The 24838-nt window shown below is 39.5% G+C and overlaps 1 protein-coding gene across 2 annotated transcripts in view; it reads left to right on the plus strand.

The window, feature by feature from the left end:
• The window catches only part of CUL1 (cullin 1), a 3347782-nt gene that overhangs the window by 3082708 nt on the left and 240236 nt on the right, over positions 1-24838 (plus strand). The gene's annotated exons all lie outside the window — the stretch shown is intronic.

Raw genomic sequence — 24838 nt, forward strand, 5'->3', positions numbered from 1 at the left:
AAAGAGATGGGACTAGGGGCGTGTCCCAGATCAAATCTACAGTGGGGCGGGCAACTGCAAAAGCCACCAAATTTAAACTACAACCCTAAAATAGGGAGGAGGGGCGGGACAAAACAGTTTCAAAAGAGATCTAAGCAACAACTAACTACCAACTTTAAAGCCAAAAATATATACTCAGCTCTCTATATTTGCAGATCAGTCTCTCAGAACAGTGAGACAACAGTTTTAACAGAGATCTAAGCAACAACTAACAGTACAAACTTTAAAACAAAAAAAATATACTCAGCTCTGTATATTTGCAGATCAGTCTCTCAGAACAGTGAGACAACAGTTTCAATAGAGATCTAAGCAACAGTTAACAAACTCTATAATCAAAAAATATATACTCAGCTCTGTATATTTGCAGATAGTCTGTAAGGCAGTCTCTCAGATCACAGGTTCCAGCAATACAGCACAGTATGATGATAGACTCTTTACGCAGGTCCTTGGAGGACTCTCACAAATAAACCCTGAACAGACGGGTTATTTGCAGATAATCTGTAAGGCAGTCTCTCAGAACACAGGTTCCAGCAATTTAAATGCAGGCTGTTACAGGTCAAATTAAGTGATCCTTGAGTTAGATAACACACAAGCTGTAAAAACCAGTTATACCAACTGATGACATGGCAGAAAATGGGGGAGGGGACAGTTTCAACAGAGATCTAAGCAGCAACTAACAGTACAAACTTTAAAACCAAAAAATATATACTCATCTCTGTATGTTTGCAGATCAGTCTCTCAGAACAGTGAGACAACAGTTTCAACAGAGATCTAAGCAACAATTAACAAACTCTGTAATCAAAAAATATATACTCAGCTCTGTATATTTGCAGATAGTCTGTAAGGCAGTCTCTCAGATCACAGGTTCCAGCAATACAGCACAGTATGATGATAGACTCTTTACGCAGGTCCTTGGAGGACTCTCACAAATAAACCCTGAACAGACGGGTTTTAAGGGCATTCTTCAATGTTGTGGCACCCCTCAGATAGACCTGTTTGCTTCAGAGACCAACGGACAGCTTCCACAGTTTTGCATCAGGGACCCTTGACCCTCACTTGGAGGAAAGATGCTTTCATTTTTCAGTGGACAGGAAAATTCCTCTATGCCTTCCCTCCGCTACCCCTTATTCCATGATTTCTTCTATGGACCCAAAAAGAGAAAACAGAACTCATTAGTGATTCCTTTTTGGCCAAGACAGCATTGGTGGGAACTAAGGAGTACTTCTAGCTGGGGCAAGTACTGCAAACTGCCACACCAAGTGGATCTCATCACGCAGCAGAAAAGATTACTGCTAATCTGTCATCCTCAAGTAGGACATCTACTGTACTAGTATAAAGTACTAAGTCTGTGGATGATAGAGTTCTGATTTCTTATTGGCACAATTTTTTTGAGGATGTTAAGGTTCTCCAGGAAGCCAAGAGACCCACCACTCAGAAGTCTTATATAGCCACATGGAAGAGGTTATTCTTTTGATTCCAAAGGAATAGACCGGGCCCTAACCAGTCAGAGGTACCTTCCATTCTGAAATATCTGTGTGAACTCTTACATGCAAGTCTGGTCTGCTCTTCCATCAAAGTTATCTGTCAGTTGTCTCTGCTTGCTTACCTCTCACTCCCCCACTTATGTCCAGATCTGAGGTCATGTTATTCCTTAAAAAGGGCCATGCAACTTACACCACTTAGAAACCCATTACCCTACTTTGGGACCTCAACTTTGTGCTAGTAAAGCTCATCTTACCTCCTTTTGAGCTGACATCAGCAAACCTCAAGTTCTGCTCTTGGAAACCTGTTGTACTTATTGCGCTCACTTGAGCTAGAAGAGTTTGAGCTGCAGGCACTCATGGTCATTCCTTCCTTATTTTTCACAAAGAGAAGGTGACCCTCAGGACTAGTCCTTCATCATGCCTAAAGTAATGAACGGGCTTTCTCTCAACGAGACCATAAAACCTACCTGCCTTCTTTCCCAACCCACTGAGTTGGAGGGGTGATACTGCACTCGCTGAACATTCACAAGCAGCTAAGATTCTATTTAGACAAAACAAAATTAATTTGAAAATCTGATCAGTTGTTTGTTTCTTTTATGGATCCTACACTGGGCCAACTGGTATCCAGGCAAACCATTGCAAAGTAGATCTTCAACGCCATCTCATTTTGTTACTCTGTATATGGCAAGTCCTTGCCCTCATGCCTTTGAGCTCACTCTTCCAAATCAGTAGCAACATCTGGAGCTTTGTACAAAGGAGTGGATGGAGTAGACATTCTGGAGGATGCCACATGGTCATCTTTACTCACTTTGACTAAACACTGCAGGATAGATGCCTTTTCAAGGTCCAGAGCTGCCTTCTGTAGGTCAGTCCTATCTGACCTCTTGTACAGTTGTTCTGCCTTTTAACCTACCTCCCTTACTTTCTCTATAACTTTCAGAATCACCCATGTGTTGGGAATATTGCAACAGTAATTTTAGTCAAGGACATAGTACCATAAAAGTAGATGTCCTACTGATCACTGTTGTAGTATTCCTTTCCACCCACCTTCCTGTCTGAAATTTATTTTCTCCCATTGGAAACGCACTGGAACCAAAGGGTCTTTCTTACCAATTCATACTGTTCTCCTCCATTTTTCTTTCTCCAGGGTTTTCAGGCCTCTGGCTTGAAGATAGTCTAAGGACTTATGCTGGTATGTCTGTCTATATACCTGTATGCTTGTGAGCTGAGATTACATGTCAGACATACGATACTGGGAAGGTAAAGCTTTGATACCCCAGCCAGACAACAGAGATGGTAACTTATGTGTTAGGAATATTGAAACAGGTAGGACATCTACTGTTATGCCAAGTTCTTACGCAACTGTACTTTCAGCGTATGATGTGCAAGTGCATGTAAGTAAACATTGCTTCTCTGAGTAGGCAGTGATTGTCTTTCTGCAGTGTGAAGGCTTTTCTGTACCTTTGCTCCTCTTCCCATGTGAATTGTTGCTCCCTAGTTTTGTATGACTTATAGCTGGAAAGCCACGCCCCCCTTGAATTTTGGATGTTCACCTTGCAAAGCGTTATGTCCAGGATTGCCTGGTAAGGAGTAGATGAGGCACTGATGGGAAGGATAGAGGGGAAAGAAACAAGCTGGTGATTATTGGGGGGTTGGGGTGCAAAGGTAGATATATATATATATATATATATATATATATATATATATATATATATATATATATGTGTGTATGTGTATATATATATATATATATATATATATATATATATATATATATATATATGTATGTATATATATATATATATATATATATAGTTAAAATCCAGTCATGCGAACTGTGAAATTTGCTCGTAGGTCATCGAAGGCAGGGAATGCTACCATACCAAAAAGTAGTATTAAAGGTAAAATATATATATACACACACACACACACACACACGCACACACTTATATGATTGTGGAGTTGTAAAATTGGTGCAAAGTTGATTAACTTTAAGTAAGCCATGCAAATTAAAATAAAACAAATTACTGCACGTGTGTAAAAATCTACGTAATCTTATTAAAATTTTTGAGGAGATGAAGAATAAAATGTAGAAAATAGTGGAAATGAAGAATAAAATGTAGAAAATAGTGGAAAAAATGGAGAAAAAAAGAAAGCCTAATTGAATGTTAATTCCAATGACAATAAATACATTAAAAATACAAAGACTGTAAAATGGAAAGAGAGGCATTGGGAAGGCTTTCTAATTTTCCAGAATTATTATTTTTATAACCATTACATTTAGGTTTATTTTAATTCTGATTTTGAGTTGGTATGAATTATTCATATCTAATAGATTGTAAGAGTTAATTAAAATTGCATGCTAACATTTTAGTAATTTAATGTGTAGCTTGCCAGTACTTGTGTAGCTGGGAACATGCCCATTAACAGTAATAAATATCAACATGTTCTAAAGCTCACTGCCAACATTTAGAATCACTGGACTTTAAAGATGACTGCACAGTGAGTAACAGCTTAATTTCAGCTCTCCCAACGTGAAAACAGAAACTCAGCAAAGTGAGCCAGTGAACTTATCTTTTTTGGGTAAATTTCAGTATCTGGCTAGTAAGTGTACTGTCTGGATGCCAGCAAAAAAAAAATTCAGAGAACCTGAAAGAAAAATCAGTCACAAAAGGTGAGGAGAAAATACTGACTGGAAGAATTCTGCAGCTGTTCAGCAAAAAGCAGTGCAATACATGACTTCAGTAATCTAGAGGAAAATAAATAAGTCAAATGTACTCGGAGCTGATTAAAATAAACTAAGCACTGAAGGAATTTATCAAATCAAATGTCAAAAGGCTGGATAAAATGGAAGAAGATTTAAACAAATATTCAAATAAGGTGATAAAACTGCAAAAATCGAGGTCAAAATGAAAAAAAGGTGGATGAGTATGAGACTGCTTAAGACGAGATGTTTCAGAAAATGGTAGCATTAGAGGACAGTGCACATATGGAAACCTGAGATTTTCGGCTGTACTAGAAAAGCTGGAAGGAACAGATTGTATTAATTTTATGAAAGCACAAATAAGTAACTGGACTGATATTCCAAAGCAAACTTTAATTGAAAGAGGGTACATTGTGTGTATGCTCCAAACCTGGCCATAAGGAAGCAGCCCAGACCTTTAATAGTAAAGATGCAATCTTACCAGCAGAAAGAGTTGATTTTGACAAAAGTGTGGCAGAAGGACAAACTGCTAAAAGTTGGAGACAGAAGTGCGTTTATGGAAAATGATTACTCGCTGTACACCAGGCAGATGAGTAAATTCATTCCAGTAATCAGGGAATGTTGAGAAGCAGGCATAAGATTCAAGGTACTATATCCAGCTATTTTCAGAATATTCTTTCCTGGGGGGTCAAAATCATTTTTTGATGCAGAACATGCTAAGTAGGAAATACAAAAGTTTGTCCAACAAAAAGTGAGCTGTCAAACAGAAGGAGATTTTGCTTCTTGTTCTTCTGATAATAAAGCCCATAGAGAGACTGTGCCAGTAAAACGTTTTCCAGTAAATGTCTATAATTCCAAAACCTGAATCAAGTAGCCAGAGAATAAAAATACACTGTAGTTTCCAAAAAAACTTTGGTTACACACAGCAGAAATTAATGAATTATTTAATGAATAATAAGTCTTTGAAAAGACATTTATGTTATAAAACAAATGAACAACATGTGCAGTCAGTCAGGTTGGGAGCTTACGCTTGCAGGAACTGTACAACATGTACTCATGTTTTTTGCAGGAGGTTTTTTTGAACATCCACTTTTAAGTTTTAGAATTGAAACAAGTTTTTATGCAGATTGTAAAACAAGAAATTTGGTGTATTTCAGTTTCTGCACCATTTGTTACGTCTTTTATATAGGGAAGACTAACCGCTCCCTGAAAGAACGTATCCTGGAGCACTGTAGAGACATTACAAGTGCTAAAGAAACCAGTGCACTAGCACAACATGTGGCTAAAGAAGGGAAGAATCATCATTTTAAATTATTTGTGTTTGAGGTTATTCATGAAGGGAAAAGAAGTGGTGACCTCAAAAATACTACTGAGGCAGCTGAACAGAAGTGAATACTTCTATTCCAAGCTGATAAACTGCCATGTTTGAATAATAAAATATCTCTTAAGCCTTTCCTGAAAGCTAAAGCACTTAAGCATTAGTGTGCATTTAGATTTACTATGTATATATATTTTTTATTTGTTTAGATGTCATGTTTTTAATTGTCTGTAATTTGTATGCTGCTGATGACATCAGTGATTGTGGCATTCTATTGGGTCTTTGTATGTATTTAAACTAGATTTTAATTGATTTTAGGTAGTCTGATGAACCAGTTAGACAGTGAAAGCGCTTACTTTTTTACATTATTCAATAAACGATTCATTAACTTCTGCTGTGTGTTACCAGAGTTTATTTGGAAACCTTTTCCAGTGTTTCAAAGGAAATTGCTTGAGAGAGAGAAAAAAATCATAAGGGTTGACTAGAAGAACAAGGACTACATTGGAAATGAAGCAGGGACTGGATTTGGGAGATGGACATCAACAGGAAGAAAACTGAACATTTTCACTTACAAGAAAGAATATATAGTAATGGATAGCACATCATTTTTACATATATTAGATTAAACATACTTGCACATTAATTACAGACAGATGTTAATAAGGAGACTATATACATGAGACAAATGGTCTTTACAATTATATTATTCAAATCAGTATGATTCTGCTTGATGGTTAATTTCTGTTTATTATAATATACTTGGTATACATACCTTATAGTACAGGGTTGAGAGGAGAAGGGAATTACAGGAGAGAGAAAGTAAGAGATAGAAACGTGTTTATTAGTAAAGTGTGGGATTTGATTAGGGAAGAAGCAATAGGGAGAAAGAAAAGTTAGGGAACTGTATAGCGATAATAGTGTAAGGTATAGGTAAGAGAGGCAGTAAATTATCAGTTGTGTAAAATATAATAATAGAGGGTAAGTTACAGTTACAAATTAAGAAGCTATTTGATTAACCTGATGTAGAACTTGAGCAGAGCCATGTATTTTTAGATAGTTTTAAAGTGTGTGTGTGAAAGATTTGGGAGGTGTGGTTGTCCTTGTAGATGTGGGTATAATGTTCCATATTTTAGCTATGGAGTGAGAATACAGAGAATACCGCCTGATTTAGTTGGTTCATGAACAGTGAGTTGAACTTGATTATTTGACCACAGGGGCCGTTTAGAGGAGTGTTTTTGTAGTATAGAATTTAAGGCTGGGCAGGTGGCTGGGTAGTGAATGATTTTGTGTGTGGTGATTAGCTGAGTATATTTTAGGTAGTTGGGTAGTTCTAGCCAGTTAAAGGGACCACTACATGCTTCTCTACACGTTTCCTTCATCTCTTTCTCCCCTGTCTTTTGACACTGGCATCATGGAATGCTTGTCCTGCTGATATATATATATATATATATATTTTTTTTTTTTTTTTTTTTTTTTTTTTTACTGTTTCTCTCATCCCCCCCATCCCCTTGTCTGCAGCTTCGTTACTGGGATCCATCTTCCTGCCTGTAAACATTCTCGCTGTGCTGTATACAGTATGTGGGTGCTACAATGGATCAGTAATAATGACCTTTGTTTTCTTTCTGTTTCTGCTAAGGAACGCTCAAGGAAAGCCCTCCTTTTAGTCCTTATGCCCTGAAAGCACCCATTTTAATTAGATATGCAAACGTTTCTTTCCACTCCTCATATGCCTATAATAAAAAAGCCGGATTTAGTGCAACTGAGGAAACTATTCTCTCTCCAGTTGCTGGAGGCATCTGTTTTGTTGACGGACTGTTCACTTCGGAACAGTGGTTTCGGTTTTACTGCTGGAATTATCTTACTTTTCTTTATTTCAGGTATGTGAAGCAGCAGCCTCCATAGCTATTGCTTATAAGATGTGTTCATTCTTATTGATTTAAATTGTAAAAGACTTGTAAACCATGGCAGTAGTTTGCTGCTATATACCAGTGTCATGTTTTTAATGATGTTTATCGTGTTACACTGCTGCAGTCATTACACTTGGGTTATCCTGCCGTCAGGCGGTCCCTCAGTCGGCCTGAGTTCCAAAGTCTTGGTCCGCCATCGGTTGCTGTCACTTCTTCCCTGATGTCAGTGCGACAGGGGTATATAAGATGCAGCTGATGCCATTTTCTTCAGTCTTTCTTGCCGCGTGGTGCCCGAAGCAAAAGCAGCTCGCAAGTGCCGGTCGGCCGATTCCTGAGATTTTCATTCCGAATCCAGAACCGAAGTCTTCTACAAAGCTAAGTACCTCGTTGGGGAAACTTTTTCTTGCCTCAGACCGATGTCAGTAAAAGTTAATAACTGTATTTCTTGTGGGAAGCAAATACCTCATAAGGACTTCCATTCTTATTGTATCCCATGCCTAGGCCCAGACCACGACGTCACAGGTTGTTGGTTTTGTGCTAGGTTTAACAAGCGCACTATTAAACGTCGGTTTGATTTTGCCCGACATTATTTTGGCAGAAAATTCAATTATACAATGCCGTCGGAACTACCGACTACCGAAACACACAAAAAGCGCAAAGACAAGGACAGGCATCCGAGGCCCAAAACTGACAACGAAGCCTCTTCGAAGCCAGTCGCCGGTTCTCCAGTTTTCAGCGAGGCGCCTTCGCAGCCCCTGATGACCGCTTCTTTAGAACCTCAGACCGCCTCTGACTCCCACGTGGAGATGGCTGGGCCTTCGGACGCACCAGATTTACAGCCTACCGAGACTAACCCTTCAGAGGGATCCGGAGTAGCTGAGCACCCCGTAGCTTCAAAGGGTGTTTTCAGACCTACTCAGTTAACCATTAAATCTTCTGCTAAGTCTAAAACTCCTTTAAAAACAAAGAAACAAATTCAACATTCACCAGGACAGGCCTCGATGCCTAAGAAACAAATGCTCAAAATGGCCGAAGACTTAATCACTCTGATCAGGGGGTCTCATCCCCCTCCTGATAAAAGGCCTAGACAGGATGCAGACTATGACTCATCCGACCAGGTATCCATCTCTTCAGATTCATCTTCAGACCTAGGATACTCTTTACCCCCCTATGAGGATTCTGATGCTGAGGAATCAATTCCTTCAGCCTCTCCGCCAGAGGGCTACTCCTTTGGGGAAACCTTGCATACCATGAGGGAGCATTTCCATTGGGAGGTCCAGGATTATTCAGAGTCCAAGAAAAGGCTCAGAGATTTCTTTTTACTACCTCAACACAGACCCCTTGCTATTCCGCCAGTGTTATGTATACTGAATCCAGTTTAAATCCTGATTCTTTACCTCCTGCTCCAGTTAAGCCAGACAGATACTACCGAGTCCCTGACTCTCACATATTTCTTTATAAAAGCCCTGCTGCTGACCCTGAAACTATTTCTCAGGGCCCCAAAGGGGTAAAGGCCTCCTCAGCAAAGAATCCAGTCCCCTCTGACAGAGATTCCAGAACATTAGACAGATGGGGAAAGAAAGTATATACATCTGAAACTTTAGCAATGAGGGCCTTAAATTGCCAGTTTCACCTGCTAAAATATCAGCAATATTTGATGTCTCAGTTGAAACAAAAAATGCTTCCAAACTCAGATCCTCCTAATTATAAAGAAATGCAGGATTTATTGCACGCAGCTGAACAAGTGGGAAAACATACTTTGCAATGTGGTTTTGATTCATTAGAGGCCTCCTGTAGAGCAGCAGTTACAGGATCTGTCATTAGAAGACATGCTTGGTTAAAAGAACAGACGTTACCAGATCATGTTAAAGCAAAATTATTGGATGCACCTTTGCAGCAGGATGTTTTATTTGGAGTTAAGGCAGAAGAGGTATTAAAGAAAATGGAGGATAAGGCAAAATCTATGCAAACGGTGAAGGATTTCTTACAGGTTCAGCCTCCTCGATTTAGCAGAAATTGGCCAACAAAGGATTGGTCCTTTCCAGTTACAGACAGACCTCAAAGGGGCAGATACAGACGTCCAAGAGGTAGAGGTCAACCACAAGGTCCTTACAGGCCTTGACAATGGGGTGCATCAACCCAGAAAGAAGGGGAAGACAGGCCTCAACCTTACAAAAAACAGCCCCAATGACTTCCCACTACAGCTGCCAAACAGTTCTCTCTTGGCAGTCCCCTTGGGAGGAAAACTGGCACTTTTCTGTCACAATTGGCATATGATCACCAAAGACCAATGGGTTCTCAACATTGTATCTCAAGGTTACAGGTTCCACTTTCACACACTGCCAAGACTAAAGGGAATGCCAAATCTGCCACCAATTCAATGGGCAGAGGCTCAAACACAAATTACAGCACTCATGGACATGAGAGCTATTCAAAAGGTACCAACACAGGAGCAAGGACAAGGATTTTACTCAAGACTCTTTCTGGTTCCCAGAAAGGTCAAAGCCTGGAGGCCCATTTTGGATCTTTCTTCCCTAAACACTTACCTGGATGTTCCAAAATTCAAAATGTTGACACTACAGCAGCTTCTTCCCATGCTGGGCAAGAAAGCTTGGCTCATAACTTTGGACCTCAAGGAGGCATACCTGCATGTCCCTATCAGACAAAACTGAAGAAGATACCTCAGATTCATAGCTGGTTCAATGCACTACCAATTCTCTGCACTGCACTTTGGCTTATCTACTGCACCCAGGGTCATCGCAAAGTACCTGGCACCAGTAATTGCATTTTGCAGACAGAAAGGAATTCAGATTTATCCGTACCTGGACGACTGCCTGATTCAAGCAGAGAGCAAGGACATTCATCTAAAGCATCTGGCGTTTGTAAAAAAAGTTATTAAGTTGCCTAGGGTACACAGTAAACGAAAAGAAGTCAAAACTAGTGCCCTCACAATAGATAATATTCCTGGGTGCCAGCTTGAATACAACGGCCCAGATGGCTTATTTCACACCAGACAAGCAAGGACAACTGACTCAATACTTTCAGTTGATGGCAACAAAGGCCCAACTCCCTGCAAGAAAAATTCTGCAGGCCTTGGGTTACATGGCATCTTGCATACTACTAATTCCATATGCCAGACTGCATATGAGGAAACTGCAATGGTACCTAAAGAGTGTCTGGTCTCGACACTGTCAAAGTTTGGAAACAGTAATACCACTACTTCCTTGCCTTCAACAGGAGTTTCGATGGTGGGCTCAAGCATGTCACCTCAACAAGGGACAGCCTTTCACTCAAGCCACAGCCAGGCAAACACTGACAACAGATGCATCGGATTACGCCTGGGGAGCACACATGGCAGGAAAATGTATTCAGGCAAGTGGCCCGCAGAACAAAGGTATCTTCGCATCAATCAAAAAGAGATGCTAGCTGTACAAAATGCCCTTATGGCTTTCAAGGACCTTCTGCATCCAGGACAACTACTACTAAAGACAGACAACACCACAGTTATGTGGTACATAAACAAGCAAGGGGGCACTCATTCTTATCCCCTCTGCAGACAAGCCATGACCTTGTGGAACACATCTCTAACCTATCAAGTTCATCTGCAAGCACAATTCCTCCCAGGAGAGAAAAACACACTGGCAGACGACTTAAGCAGAAACATCATGGATCCGCATGAGTGGAAATTACATCCACAAATATTCAGAATGATAACACACAAATGGTGGAACCCGGACATAGATCTGTTTGCATCCCCAATGAACTGCCAGCTACAGAAATTCTGCACAAGGACTTACCACCCACAAGCATGGAAAGTGGATGCCCTCTCATTCAGCTGGAAAAGCCTACAAGTATATGCTTTCCCACCACTACCTCTCCTTCCAAACGTACTCATAAAAGCCAGGCAAGAAAAGCCAAAGATGATCCTGATTGCCCCAGACTGGCCACGCCAGCACTGGTACCCAATCTTAAAGAACTTAGCACAAGGTCCACCCTGGATTTTGCCTCAAATCCCACATCTTCTGACTCAGCACAACAATCAGATACTTCACAGCCAGCTAAAGACTTTAAACCTGGCTGCATGGCAGATTCCTTAGTCAAGCAAGCAGTGCCTCTCTCCAAAGCTGTTATGGATGTCATTCTGAAGGCCAGAAGGCCTAGCACCAGGAAAGCCTATTCGGATAAATGGAAGAGATTCTGTGCTTGGAACCAGGCTCACAGCCTTGACCCTCTTGTCCCAAATATTCCTCAGATACTACAGTATTTAACTGAGGTGATGGACAAAGGCCTCTCCTTTTCATCCATCAAGATCCACGCCTCTGCCATCTCTGCTCATTACAACACGGATCCTCCTATTTTTTCTAATCCTTTGCTAAAACAGTATCTCAGAGGGGCTAAAAACATAAGACCGCCCCGTAGAGCACCAACTCTAACTTGGGACCTCAACTTCGTGTTGGAAAAATTAACTTTACCTCCTTTTGAGCCAGCTAACTCAGTAGATTTAAAATATGTCTCTTGGAAAACTGCTCTGCTCCTGGCAATAACCTCAGCACGAAGAGTTTCAGAATTACAGGCACTAATGGCAGTGGAACCTTTCATTTTCCACCCAGACAGGGTGTCTTTAAGAACAAACCCTACTTTTATGCCAAAGGTGGTATCAAGTGTGGCTCTAAACCAAACTATTCACTTGCCAACTTTTTATCCAAACCCACAGAATAAATTGGAAAGACTTCTGCATTCTTTGGACATACACAGACAGTTATGCTTCTACTTGGTCAAAACCAAAGCTTTCAGGAAAACTGAGCAATTGTTTGTAGCATATGCTGCAGGAACACAGGGAAAAGCCATTTCAAAACAGACCATCTCGAAATGGATAGGACACTGTATACGTTTCTGCTATACACACCCTGGCAAAACTGTACCTAACAGCATTAGGTCTCATTCTACCAGGGCAACAGCCACTTCAACTGCCTACCTCAGAGGAGTACCTACCAAGGACATTTTGGAAGCAGCAACTTGGAGTTCTGTACATACCTTTACCAAGCATTACCATCTGCCTCTTTACTCTAAATCCTGAGCTGGCTTTGCCACTGCTGTGCTGCAGGGCCTTATAGCCACCCCTAATGCCTTATAGAACCAGCCACCCTACCTCAGCTTTGGGATTCTACCCAAGTGTAATGCAGCAGTGTAATACGATGAACATAGTACAGTTTTGTACCTACCATAAATGTAGATGTTAGAGTGTATACACTGCTGCAGTCCAGGTTACCCTCCCTCCTTCCCCTCTTACCTGCTGGTACATACCTAAGTCTTCTACCCTTTACTACCTATGGGGAGTATTTGCTGGTAACTGAAATTTTTAGATTGCTGTTCATATGTATGTTTTATTAGCAATTTGCATTGCCTACCTTTTTGGGGGCACCTGACATCTGGGGCAAGAAAAACTGAAGAAAATGGCGTCGGCTGCATCTTATATACCCATGTCGCACTGATGTCAGGGAAGAAGCGACAGCAACCGACGCCGGACCAAGACTTTGGAACTCAGGCCGACTGAGGGGACCGCCTGACGGCAGGATAACCCAAGTGTAATGACTGCAGCAGTGTATACACTCGAACATCTACATTTATGGTAGGTACAAATCTGTACTTTCCGCAATACAATTAACAGCAAAAAACAAACAATTGCATTGCAGAACATTAAAATGCTTTTTTTCATATAGTTCATGTAAGCGTTTGAATTTGTTTGTTTTTTTTTTTTCCCCTGACTGCTTCGGATTACCCCACTACTCCAAAGACATGAAGTAGGTGGATTGGACTTTCTAAGTTAGCCATAGTTGCCGGTGTGTAGTATGGAAGAACAACCAAGAAAAGGCTAGCTACCTGGCAGTGTAAACATGGTCTTTAGATGACTGTCACTTTGCTTTACACGCTGACCCCATGTGCAAAAAAGGAGAAAAATAAAGTAATATCCCTTAGGTTAGACATAAAGTGGCACAGAAGAAGCAGATTCCTAAAATGCCATTTCTGCACTGTTATAGTGATGGCAGTTAGGCATAAAGAAAATGTAATGCACAGAGATGTACAGTTTCTAAATGTGTAATCAAATTCTGCAAATTTATTTTATTTAACATTTGTTTCCCAGAGAACGTCCGACTGGGAGAGAGCCCATTTTCAGTGGAGGCCCAGGGAGAAACGCTCCAGAAAGAATGTCTTTGGAATGTGGGAGGAAACTGGAGCACCTGGAGGAAACCCACGCGAATGCAGGGAGGACATGCCGACTCCGAATGGAAGGCACCCCAGCCTAGAATTGAACCGGAGAACATCTTTCTGTGAGGCAACAATGTTAACTGCTCCACCATAAGTATGAATTGTACACAGTTACTAGAGTTTATTTTAAAAGATATCGAGGGGGAAGGGGCGTGACAGAGTCCTTGACATGCAGAAAAGCAAAAAGAGAAAGGAATGAAGATACACAGGAATAAAATGCCCTTTAAATGGCATGAAATGGACCATAGTATCTGTATACATACCCCCTAATACTGAAGTAAAGGCAATGAGGGGGATTTTAGCAGAGATATCAGGAGTGCTATACTTTTTTTCAGATCAGTATAACACATGAGACAGACTAGATCAGAGTTATGTAAAACTAGAGTATGCCCAAACTCTATAGTTGGGACTATAATAGAGACAGTAACAGTATCAGGTAATGCAATGCTAGTTATAAAGCTGAGAGAACAGGAAAGAGGAAGACTAGAAGCCCACTGGAGATTCCTAACATACTTGCTAGAGGCAAAAATGTTAGAACAGTGAAAATAGTAGATTAACAAAAAAAAAAAAAAAAAAAAAACAGGGAGAGTAAAAGAGTGGGATAAGATAAAAAATGGGCAGATGGAAAGAGTGAGAATGTGCAGAGAGAGGAAGAAAATAGAAGAGCAGTAAGAAAATGAATAATGCATGAAATCTCAGATGTACAGAAACAGAGAAGAAAAGAAAAAAGGAGGGTGTGGAAAGTAAAGATATTATAGAGAATAGATTGGAAGGAACCTTGGAAAATTTTAAGGTGTAGTGCCAGAAATTCTACAGTATAGAGGCAGAGGATTAGCAGAGGCCAATACTTGAGAAAGTAGATGAAGATGGTAGTAAGTAAATGATTGTCCCTTTAGTCAAGGATGAGAATGAAAGGGCTTGGAGTAAAACGGCCAGAGGGAAATTCCCAGGAACAGACGGACTTCTGATAAAGTTATGGAAATTAAAGAAAGGGGAAATAGAGAGATAGAAAGATGGGTAAAGCATGATCATTAACTATAGGAGAGATGAAGATAAACAGAGTACAACAAAATGTAATGTTGAGATGGAAGGAAAAACAACAGGATATTAGATATTGATCCCAAATGATAGTTGGAGATGGTGTAAACACATGGGAACAGGTAATGGCGAAAAATTTTTACCCTGAGGTTAGAATGGGAATTTCTAGAGCTAAAAGGTAGCTGGAGTACCAAAGACCAAAACTAGACACGGGATGGGAGAGGCTTAGATCTAATAAGGAAAACAGATGCAAGGATAGAAGAGAAGAGAATTTCCAGAGAGTTTATTAGATTAGGAAGAAAATGACTGTGCAGTTAGAAAGAGTACAGAAAAGGAAAGGAGACAGTGGGAAGCGGGAATAGATGCAGATATAGGGAAGAAGAATGTTTAAAAATTCTCACACTTCCAAGATAAATATCTAAAGCTTGAAGATTTATGTCTCCATAATGTTTTATACATTGAGTAAAGCAGTTAAAATGTTCCCAACAATGGCTGGACTATGTTGGAGATGTGAGGAAGAGGGAGAAACTTGGGAGCACATCTTGGGAGTATAATAGGTTAGGGGAATTTACAAAAAGAAGTGTTAAACATGCTATGTAATGGGTTAGTAGTAATAGGAAACGCTGAGTTAATACCCAAACTATTTCTGCTAGGATACCAGAGAGTAATATCTGAAACAGTAAAGAGCCTTGTGGGACTGCTGATGAAAATATATAAGAAAACAACAAAAAAGATGGAAAAGCATGGAGACCCCAGTAGAGAAGGAAGTGGTAAAATTCATGAGTCAAACTGCCACATTTGGACAAACAGTAAATGGGAACACAAGAAAAGAAAACTATGAAAAGAAATGTCAAAGCTGATGAGGGGATAAAAATAGAGAAAGAGGTCCACAAGGAAGCCTAGGTGTAAAGGCAGAGTAGAGGAGAAGCAGAGGAACCCAATAGGAGAGGTTCTGATGCCTACAGAAAAAAAAACAGCATTTAACGTTAAGGGTAGAAATGACACCCTTCACTTGAGAAGAGTGTTTACTGTTCAGTGTACGTAGCTGTTGTAGTATAGATGAGTAAAACGATAGAAAGAAAGGCAATGGACATAGAATTAAATGCATTTAAAAAGGTGTTTTTTGTGAAAAATAAAAATTGTAAACATCGATATTAGACATGATACAGATGTGTAAAGAGTAATGGACTATAAAAGGAATTAAAAAGTTAAGAGCTTGCCACCAGTGGTTTCATTGATCTGTAATACTCTGTCTTTTGACCATTGTGTAAGAATAGTAGCCAGACAAGGTTTCTATTTAGTGCAACTAATGTCTTTTGACTGGAATGATGTGTCTTAGACATCATCCATTTTTTTATGCAGTGCTAAACTATTTATAATTACAAAGTGGTCCATATAATGAACTAAAAAATAAAGCCGCAGTGGTGCAGCAGTAGTGTTGTCGCCTCACAGCAAGGGGTTCTCCTGTTCGATTCTCAGCTGGGGAGCGCCTTGTGTGTGGAGTCTGCATATCCTCTCCACGGTCGAGTGGCGTTCGAAAGACATGCGTGAATGGGCGTGCCTTCTTTGAAGGTTGGGCGTCAAGGTGGCACCTTAAAAATCGACTGCCAATCTTTAGGGGACCAGAGTTCTGCTGTGGCGACCCTAACTGGGAAAAGCCGAAAGAAGAGCAACAGCAACAACATTATATGTCATATTGGCCAGTAATGCTTTTCCTGTCAAGTCATAATAAAAAGTCATCAAAACTTTATCCATAGATCTTTTAACCAAAATCAATATACACACAATTTGAGGAACTAGGATTTTAAAGTTTTTTTTCTTTTTAATCTAATTTCATTCATCTAGTTATGATTATCTTGTAAACAAAATTATTTCTATTCCATTCTTCAAATATAAGACGTTTGCTTTTTTCCTTCTGTTAACATTCAGATAAACATACCAGCTAATGCTTTTCCATTTCTTGATAACCCAATGTAATCTTATGTAAAAAAATTTAATGCAAGTATAATCATAGGGCAAGGCAGTCCAATGAGGAGATCCATATCAAAAACATGACCCTAATGCAAAGGGTTTATATTAAATCGGAGAACGCTGATTTATCGACCCTTTAAAAGCGAAAGCTTGAAATCCTGAAGACATGGAACATTTTCGGGACTTTGCCATTTCCTCCACTGTGGTGCGATCTCGGAGTTGGTATATTTAAGTAGGGTGATTGGGGGGGGGGGCCCACTTTATTTAGTGTTTTGAAGTTTTAAGTTTGTGTGTGTGTGTGTGTGTGTGTGTGTGTGTGTGGGGAACAGCGATTTCTTTTCCCTGGGGAAAAAAAATCTCTGTTCCGTGTCTTCGGGATGTCAGGCTTTCACTTTTAAAGGGTCGATAAGTCAGCATTCACTATTTTAAGCATTTACTGATTTAATATAGACCCAATGCAAATCATGAAAAAAACAGTCACTCAGAGTTTGAGTATTGATATATTTTATCCTGAGACATCATTACATCAAGCAGCTCTTGAACAGATAACCCCATTTTATAAGGAAAGACATTCTATGATGTCTAGAATTTTGGGATCATTCTTTGATTCTGAAAATGCATGGACAAATAGAGGCAGACCTTTTCCAAACAGTTTTCAATGTAGCTGAAAAACAAAATTTGTTCTAATGTTTTGTTCTAAAGAACATTTTTTTAACACAGGAAATGTCTACTTTGCATCAATCCCTTGTCTTCAGAATGCTACATACAGTGAAATATCAGCATTCTCTGTTTTAATATGATCGCTTCTGTTAGCTGCAGACAATTAGGCTTTTTTGAGTATAAAGATTTCGGGTCTACTTCTAAAACCCGACTCCCAGATGACCGACTTTCAAAATCCTGAGACAAAAATCACAAAATTGCAGAAACCCAAATGTCAGTGTTTTACTAGGTTAAGTAAATACGTGGCCAGCTGTAACCGATACTCGTACCGAGGTGGGGGGGGGGCTACACCCCCCCCCACGCCCCAGCTAAATATACCAACTCCGGGATCGCACTACAGCGGAGAACAGGGCATGTTGGCCAGATGTTCACATCTAGTAAAACGTTGATGTTAAGGTTTCTGCACTTTTGTTATTTTCATATCGGGATTTTGAAAGTTGGGCCAGGAAGTGAAGAATCATAGAGCTTTAGAACTTAATTCTGTGTAGTTGATACAAAGTGTTCATCCGGCAACTCCAAACGTGTTATCTCTATTTGGTTTACAGACTTCCAAGCCAAATTTCACTTGTTTCATTGTAAGACATCCTTTCATTATTTTACTTTTAACTTTAGCAATGTTAGAAAAAGCTTATTTTAACAGACCACCATGTTGAAACGGAGTGTAGTGCTTCATATTTATTTATTAGTTGCAAGTCTTTTTTCTGTTTTATTCAGTTTGGTTTATGAAATCTCAGTCTTAATTATAAGTTCATAGGTAAGTACTAGGCTAGCTACACCTGTGGGCTGTTTTAAGCATAGCTAGTTTCCTTTTCTGAGATTGAAATAACTTATCCCATTTGGTTATAGATCACATGTCTCAACTGTACAGATTTTCGCATAATGTCCAGATTTTTGACTCATATTTTTGGTCCATTTTTAATAAAACTGTGTGTTTTTTTCTGGCAAATCACTGGCATGTCATTAAAGAATGAAGTCAGAGAATAAGGACAGAGATGTGAGTTTCAGACTTCATATCATTCAGAAAATTGATAGAATAACAGGTTTTGCATTAGCATGAATTTTCGAAATTTGTAAGAGCAATATTTAAAAAGTGTCCCTCTTTGTGGGCCTATGTCCACCCATTTTTGATGGCTTTGTCCAGATTTCATGCTCTAAGAGGTTGAGAGGTATATATCCACTGCAGTGGGTGATAAGGGAGAGCTTTGGACTTGAGCGTAACTCGCTTCTGTGAAACGAACGTGATTTAAGTTCAGTCTAATGTTATCCATTATCCCCATTAAGTTGAAATCTAGAGAGAGTACAGATTCTCTCAATGCGAATTTGCTGTTTGTAGCATGCCTGTTAGATCTCTCTTTGTTGTGTAGCTGTTGTGTACTTTATCAAAATGTTATAGGCAGGTGATTATATTGATAAGGCAAGACTGCTGTTTTAATTTGTAAGGTTATTACATGGTATATAGTCACAGTTTCCTGTAGATATCTGTTGGTGGTTCATTTTTTTCTTTCTAGTGCTCATTTAAATCATACAATCTAAACATATTTCTTAAAACACTTATGCAATGCAAAGAAAGGAGTTCAGGTTCTTTCTGCAGTGTCCTTGATAGTGTGTTGCCTTATGAGTACATTTAATAGGTTGTGTTTACTTACTTGGGATATCAACATATGTCAATGATTTCAAATCATTTTGTTGAATGTTTGTAGTCTGCAGATGTGGAAACATCACAGTTTACTTTCTCTGCATATACAGTCACTGATGTTTTCAGTAAAGTTGTTTTGCCAGTTCACATCTAGATTGATAGTCTGTTTTAGTTATTTTCTGTAGTTTGATGGAGAATTTACACATAATAGTCATATTTGTATTTCAAAACATGTAATGAGAACATTTCTGGTTACTGAAATACAGCTTTAGTGGTGAGGGCTTTCTGCTATTGACATTTATCACTAGTGAGCCAGTTCCATACATAGGCACATTCATTTTTAAGATGTTTACTGGGCGATTTATGTCCTCTTGTGCAACAGTGTTGTGTGTTTACATTGTGTGGTTGTTTTTGGAAGGGTGGGGAAACTGCTGTTAAAAAGTACAATAGATGTCAATTTCTGACAATCACTGTCATTCTTTACTATCCACTTACACACACATTTATAACTATTAATATATAGTTGTTCTATACTTTTAATATGTCCACAGCTAGTGGGGTTTGGCTTTATTGGCCTGAATTTGCCCATAAATAGTAAGTAACATCTTTCAGCTTTTCCTGGTTAGGTGTCACCACAGCGGAACTCTGGTCCGCTAATGATTGGCAGTGGATTTTTACAGTGCCGAGTTGCAGCCTGACTCCCAACCTTCAAAGAAGGCACACCCATAGACTTAAGTGAAAAAGTCATGGACATTCAGAATTGCCATTTAGCTGAAACACCTGATGTTGTTTTTAATTTCTCCAAGTCTTTTGAGTTTCTAATACCATGACGGGAATGGACCCCATTCCTAAGTCAAAGTATGATTAAAGTTCATGAAATTAGTAGTGTTTCACTCTTTGATGTCAGCCAAAAGTGCTCTTCGCAGCACCCGCAATGTGCCCAGTAATGACTCCTCCTGCAATTTGTAAGGTGTTACATGAATTGGTAACATATGTAAATACGATTGTAAATTCTTTTTTATAAGACCCGTTGCTCCTACTACTATTGGAACTGTCTGGATATCTTTCTTCCACATGGCTCTCATTTCTACCTGCAGATCCAGGTATTTTATTACTTTGTCTCTCTCTGTATGCAAGACACTGTAGTCGCTGGGTGTGGTGATTTCAATGATCAATGCTACTTTTTGTCTTCTTTTCTTGGACCACTATATCCAGTTTTCTAGCGTCTATCTTTTGAACTGTTGGTATTGGGTGATCCCATGTGATATAAATTTCATCATTTTCTATGATTCTTTGTGGCTCATCTTTCCAGTGTTTTTCAGCCACTTTGATACCATAATGTTTGCACAATCTCCAGTGTAACAGTCTCGCCACATTATTATGCCTTTCAGTATACAGTCCCTCTACCATTAGTGCATCACAACCAGCAACAAGGTGTGTGACTGTTTCCAGTTTGGTTTTACAAAACCTACATATGTCTCTCTCTCCCACATGTTCAATGGACTTTGTAAACCAGCATGTACATAGCCCAGTATCTTGGGCTGCCAATATTAACCTTTCATTTCTTGGTTTGAAATTGCTTCTCCTTAACCATTCCTGCATTCATTCTTGATCAACATCAGGCTCTTCCAGAAGTTTTCTATACTTGCAGCTATATGTATGTTTTATTCCATATTTCTTGCCTTCACAATCACTGTCATTCTTTACTATCCACTTATGCACACACATTTATAACTCCTAATATATATTTGTTCTATACTTTTAACATGTCCACAACTAGTGGGGTTTGGCTTTATTGGCCTTCCAGGGGTAATTTCCACAAGGCCCAATGTTGCCTCTAATACAAGAGGTTTAAGGAATCTCACAGTGGAAACTATAGCTTTGCTAGATTTTTCATTTTGTTTTTTAACCAATTGTTTTAGTTCTGTGTGACCTTTTTACTCATTGTTTTAGTTTGTTAGTTGGGATATTTTGCAGTCATCCTAAGGTTTATGTATATCAGTTGGGTACGACAACACTGTATTTCCAAGTGTTAGCCAAACTTTCTACTTGTGCTGTGTTGATGATGCCATAAGAAGGCAGAAACATGCATGTCCACAACTAGTGGAGTTTGGCTGTATCGGACTGAATTTGTCCATAAATAGACTTAAAAGGAAAAGTCATGGACATTCAGAATTGCCATTTAGCTGAAACACCTGATGTCCTTCAATGGTAATTTGCATATATCCCATGTCACCTCTAATACAAGAGGTTTAAGGAATCACACAGCGGAAAGTCTAGCTTTGCTAGATTTTTCTTTTTGTTTTTTTATACTTTTAACATAGGCATTCAAGTATGGCTAATGACTCTGTTGTGTATTAATTCAGTGCTTTATTTTTTCTACTGATGTACAGCTTTTAGATTTGTAAGCAGCTCGACTACTTTTAAAATAAAAGCAGTCTACACATATGTTGACTCTGATATCCCAATGTGGCAGGTTTTGGGTGGTTTGCATTGTGATAGATTTTCATTCCAGGATTTTTTTTTTTTATAATTGTTCATCTTATTGTAAGAGCTGATGCAGTTAGCATTTCTTAATTTAATTATAAATTTCCTTGACTGAGTCTACTTACTGAATCAGCCTTCACTTTGTATTTTCTTTTGCTGTTGACTCCTGATACTCAGGCCAAACTGCAGTGGCAAGGAGCTTGGAGCCTGAAGGTAGATCTTTTGTTGTTTGTAGTGTCACACCAATATGTCTTCATATAGTGTTAGGGTTAACATTTAACTCCACTTTTCTATAGCTTTCCAACCATTTCTTCAGTGTTTGACTGTACAATACAAATATCCCTTTGTAATATTCAAGGTACCCATTATGAATTGAGGAGTTAATAACTGGTGTCTTTCATGTAAGATCAGTGATTGTTGCTTTGTACCTATTTGGAAAATACAACATGTTTTATCATTTGTTTGTGACATTTATTTCCCTGATTATATTTCTGTGGTCAGTGATGAGGAATTTCTATTCTTTAAGTATATGATGTAGTGATATTCAGAACAGTGTCTTATTTGTGCTGTGGTTACTTCCTTACATTTTTCATGTGATTCGGATTTACTGACCAAATAGATTTTTTTTTTAACCCAAATGTTGGCTAGATTTAGATATATATTCTATGGACAGCAATCATCGGCTGCCCGAGATCAGCAGGGTTTATGGTCTTTCGTAGGATGAGCTTCTGGTTGTGGAGACCTTTTCTCCAGTGATTCCAGTGTAGGAGGTTATTTTTAAGAAAGCTTGTAATTTTCCAAGTTGTGCATAAAAACTTATAAAGAAATTCAGAATATGCTTTGCCCATTCTCCATCCCTCCCCGTGTCAGCGGGCCCTGCTTCACTTGATTCTATGTCTTTTGCACAGAAGCTAATTGGATCTGTAAATGCAGCACTGGTTAGCGGTACATGCATGTAAGGGTTTCCTATTCTCAAATATCCCTTCTATAACTGGGATAATTTTTGCCAGCCTTCCAAACATTAGTCACATTCAAACAAAAACAAGTTAGTAAAAGCAAACAGGAGAATAACCATGTCTAACTTAAGGGTTTCTTTTCCAAAAATTGATAATCTCCCTGCCAACTTATGACGGTCAAGGTGCAGCAACTATCTTTCTCAAGCTAACACATCTCTAAAGTTAGTTTTCTTAAAGGTGGACTGACTGTCAGTGGTTTCTGACAATTTGTTGCTCAGCATTTAGCAGAGGGTACAGATGGCAGTGGTTTACCCTTCATCTGGTTGACCTGACTTTCTTATTCCCTTCTATTCTCCAACAAATACTGGACTCAAGGGTCATAGGGACTAATTCTGGACCTTCCATGGAAAGGCATGAGAGACTTCTACTCCAAAATGTTCCTAGTCTCCAAAAAAGAACTGTTATGGCTACCTGTGTTGGACCTTTCCTTTCTGATGATGTTTGTCAAAGTATCCTTGTTCATGATGCTTATTCTGCAGATATTGCTTCCCCCTGCTGCAGGAGCACTGCTTTATCATGACCCCAGACTTGTAACAATTGTATGTATCATCATATCCCCATCACTTATCACTTTGTGAGATTTCTGAGATTGGTTGTGTTTCGGTCACACCATCAGTTTTCTGCACTTCCTTTTGTGCTGTCCTCTGCACCTCGTGTTTTATAATATACCTTCCCTTGGTAGTGGCTCACTGTCATGCTCTTGTCATCCACACTTGTCCTTACTTGTAGAACTTGCAGATCTGTGCAGAGTCTGTGTCCATGTGTTTGGATTGACAATGGCATTTCTTTGACAGGACAAGATCCTGTCTTACCATGCATTGTTTCTGGTATTTTCCAAGACGGAAGTTACTTTACCAAAATAATTCTCAAAAATTCTTGTACTGATTTCATCCATGATTCTCATGATACCACTAGTCCATCTTTGCATGAGAAAAATTCAATTGCATGTCTGACATTGGACCTAGCAACTTCATTCCCAGGAATCCTAGATGTCCTTCTATTCAACACTGCAGTATTCTTAACGTGTGTAGTCTTCCGCCCAGCATCCCGATGTCCAGCCAGTATACAACAGCTTTTAGCTACTGCAAGTACATGGGATGTCGCCGTATGTTCTGACATCAGCCATAAAAGGACATCTGCATGTGTAATCCCCAGAACTTTTCTCCCGCCATTCAGAAGGTTGACTCCTACGTCGGTCTGCAGTTGGATTCCGTGTGTTGCTGCCATCTTAAAATAAGTGCCCATTGGGAATTTATTTCTTTGCTACCCTCAGTCTGACTGGGATGCTGGTCAAGGCTTTCATGGCTCTGAAGCCTTTTTTGGCTATCCCTTTTCCTTCCTGTACTTCCTCCCCTGTTCAAGGAATTAGAACATAGGTTCCTACTACAGATAGTGATATGGCTGTTCCTCTGATGAAGATTCTCTAACATATTCCACTCAAATTACATCCCCTCTCGAATATGCTTCTCCAGAGGAGGACTGTAATAGGGGGATTTCCTAATGGAAGAGATTTCCTTTGGTGAAACCATCAGCAAAATGAGGGAATTCTTCAGATGGAATTGTTCTCGGATTTCTGACAAGAAAAGTATTATGACCTTTTGCAAATGGAGGGTCCCTCTCCTTCTGCATTGCCTGCAGTCCTTCCAGCTTTCCTGGACACTTTTGCCTCCTCTTCTTAGAATCCAGACTCTCAGCCCCTGCCCCCAAAAGGCCAGATAGATTTTACAAGGTGCCTGATAAGTGTAAGTTTCTCTGCAAGTGTCCCTCTGCTGATCCAGCACTTGTTTCTATAGGTTGTGATAAGTCTTCACAATTGTCTCCTTCTACTCAACTTTTATCTTCAGGTAAGGAGAGCAAGATTCTAGAGAGACTGGGTAAAAAGGTTTATACCTCTTGTACTCTATCAGAACAATGAATTACCAAACTCATAGTTTCATAGGTGTGTACTAGACTAATGGCCCTGGAGCCTTTACAAGCCTAGCCCATAGGATTAACCTGGCATCATGCCACCTGCCCTTAATTCCCAGTGCCTCTGTCAAGCAAAGCCACTGGAGTGATCTCCGGGGTGAGTTTTCTATTTCCCATCCACTCATCAAGATTTCTCTTGAAGAGGGACAGTGAGGTGCTCTGCTTGACATGTATGGGAAGTCTATTCCAGACCACAGTCTCTGGGTTATGAATCTGTGCCTCCAGCATGTTCTGTTGATTGTGGTAATGAGGTTGAGGTCTCTGGAGCGTGTGGTGCAGAGGG

The sequence above is a fragment of the Protopterus annectens genome, chromosome 3.part0, assembly GCF_019279795.1.
Source record: "Protopterus annectens isolate FY-2018-M chromosome 3.part0, PAN1.0, whole genome shotgun sequence".
NCBI classification, from domain to species: Eukaryota; Metazoa; Chordata; order Ceratodontiformes; family Protopteridae; genus Protopterus; species Protopterus annectens.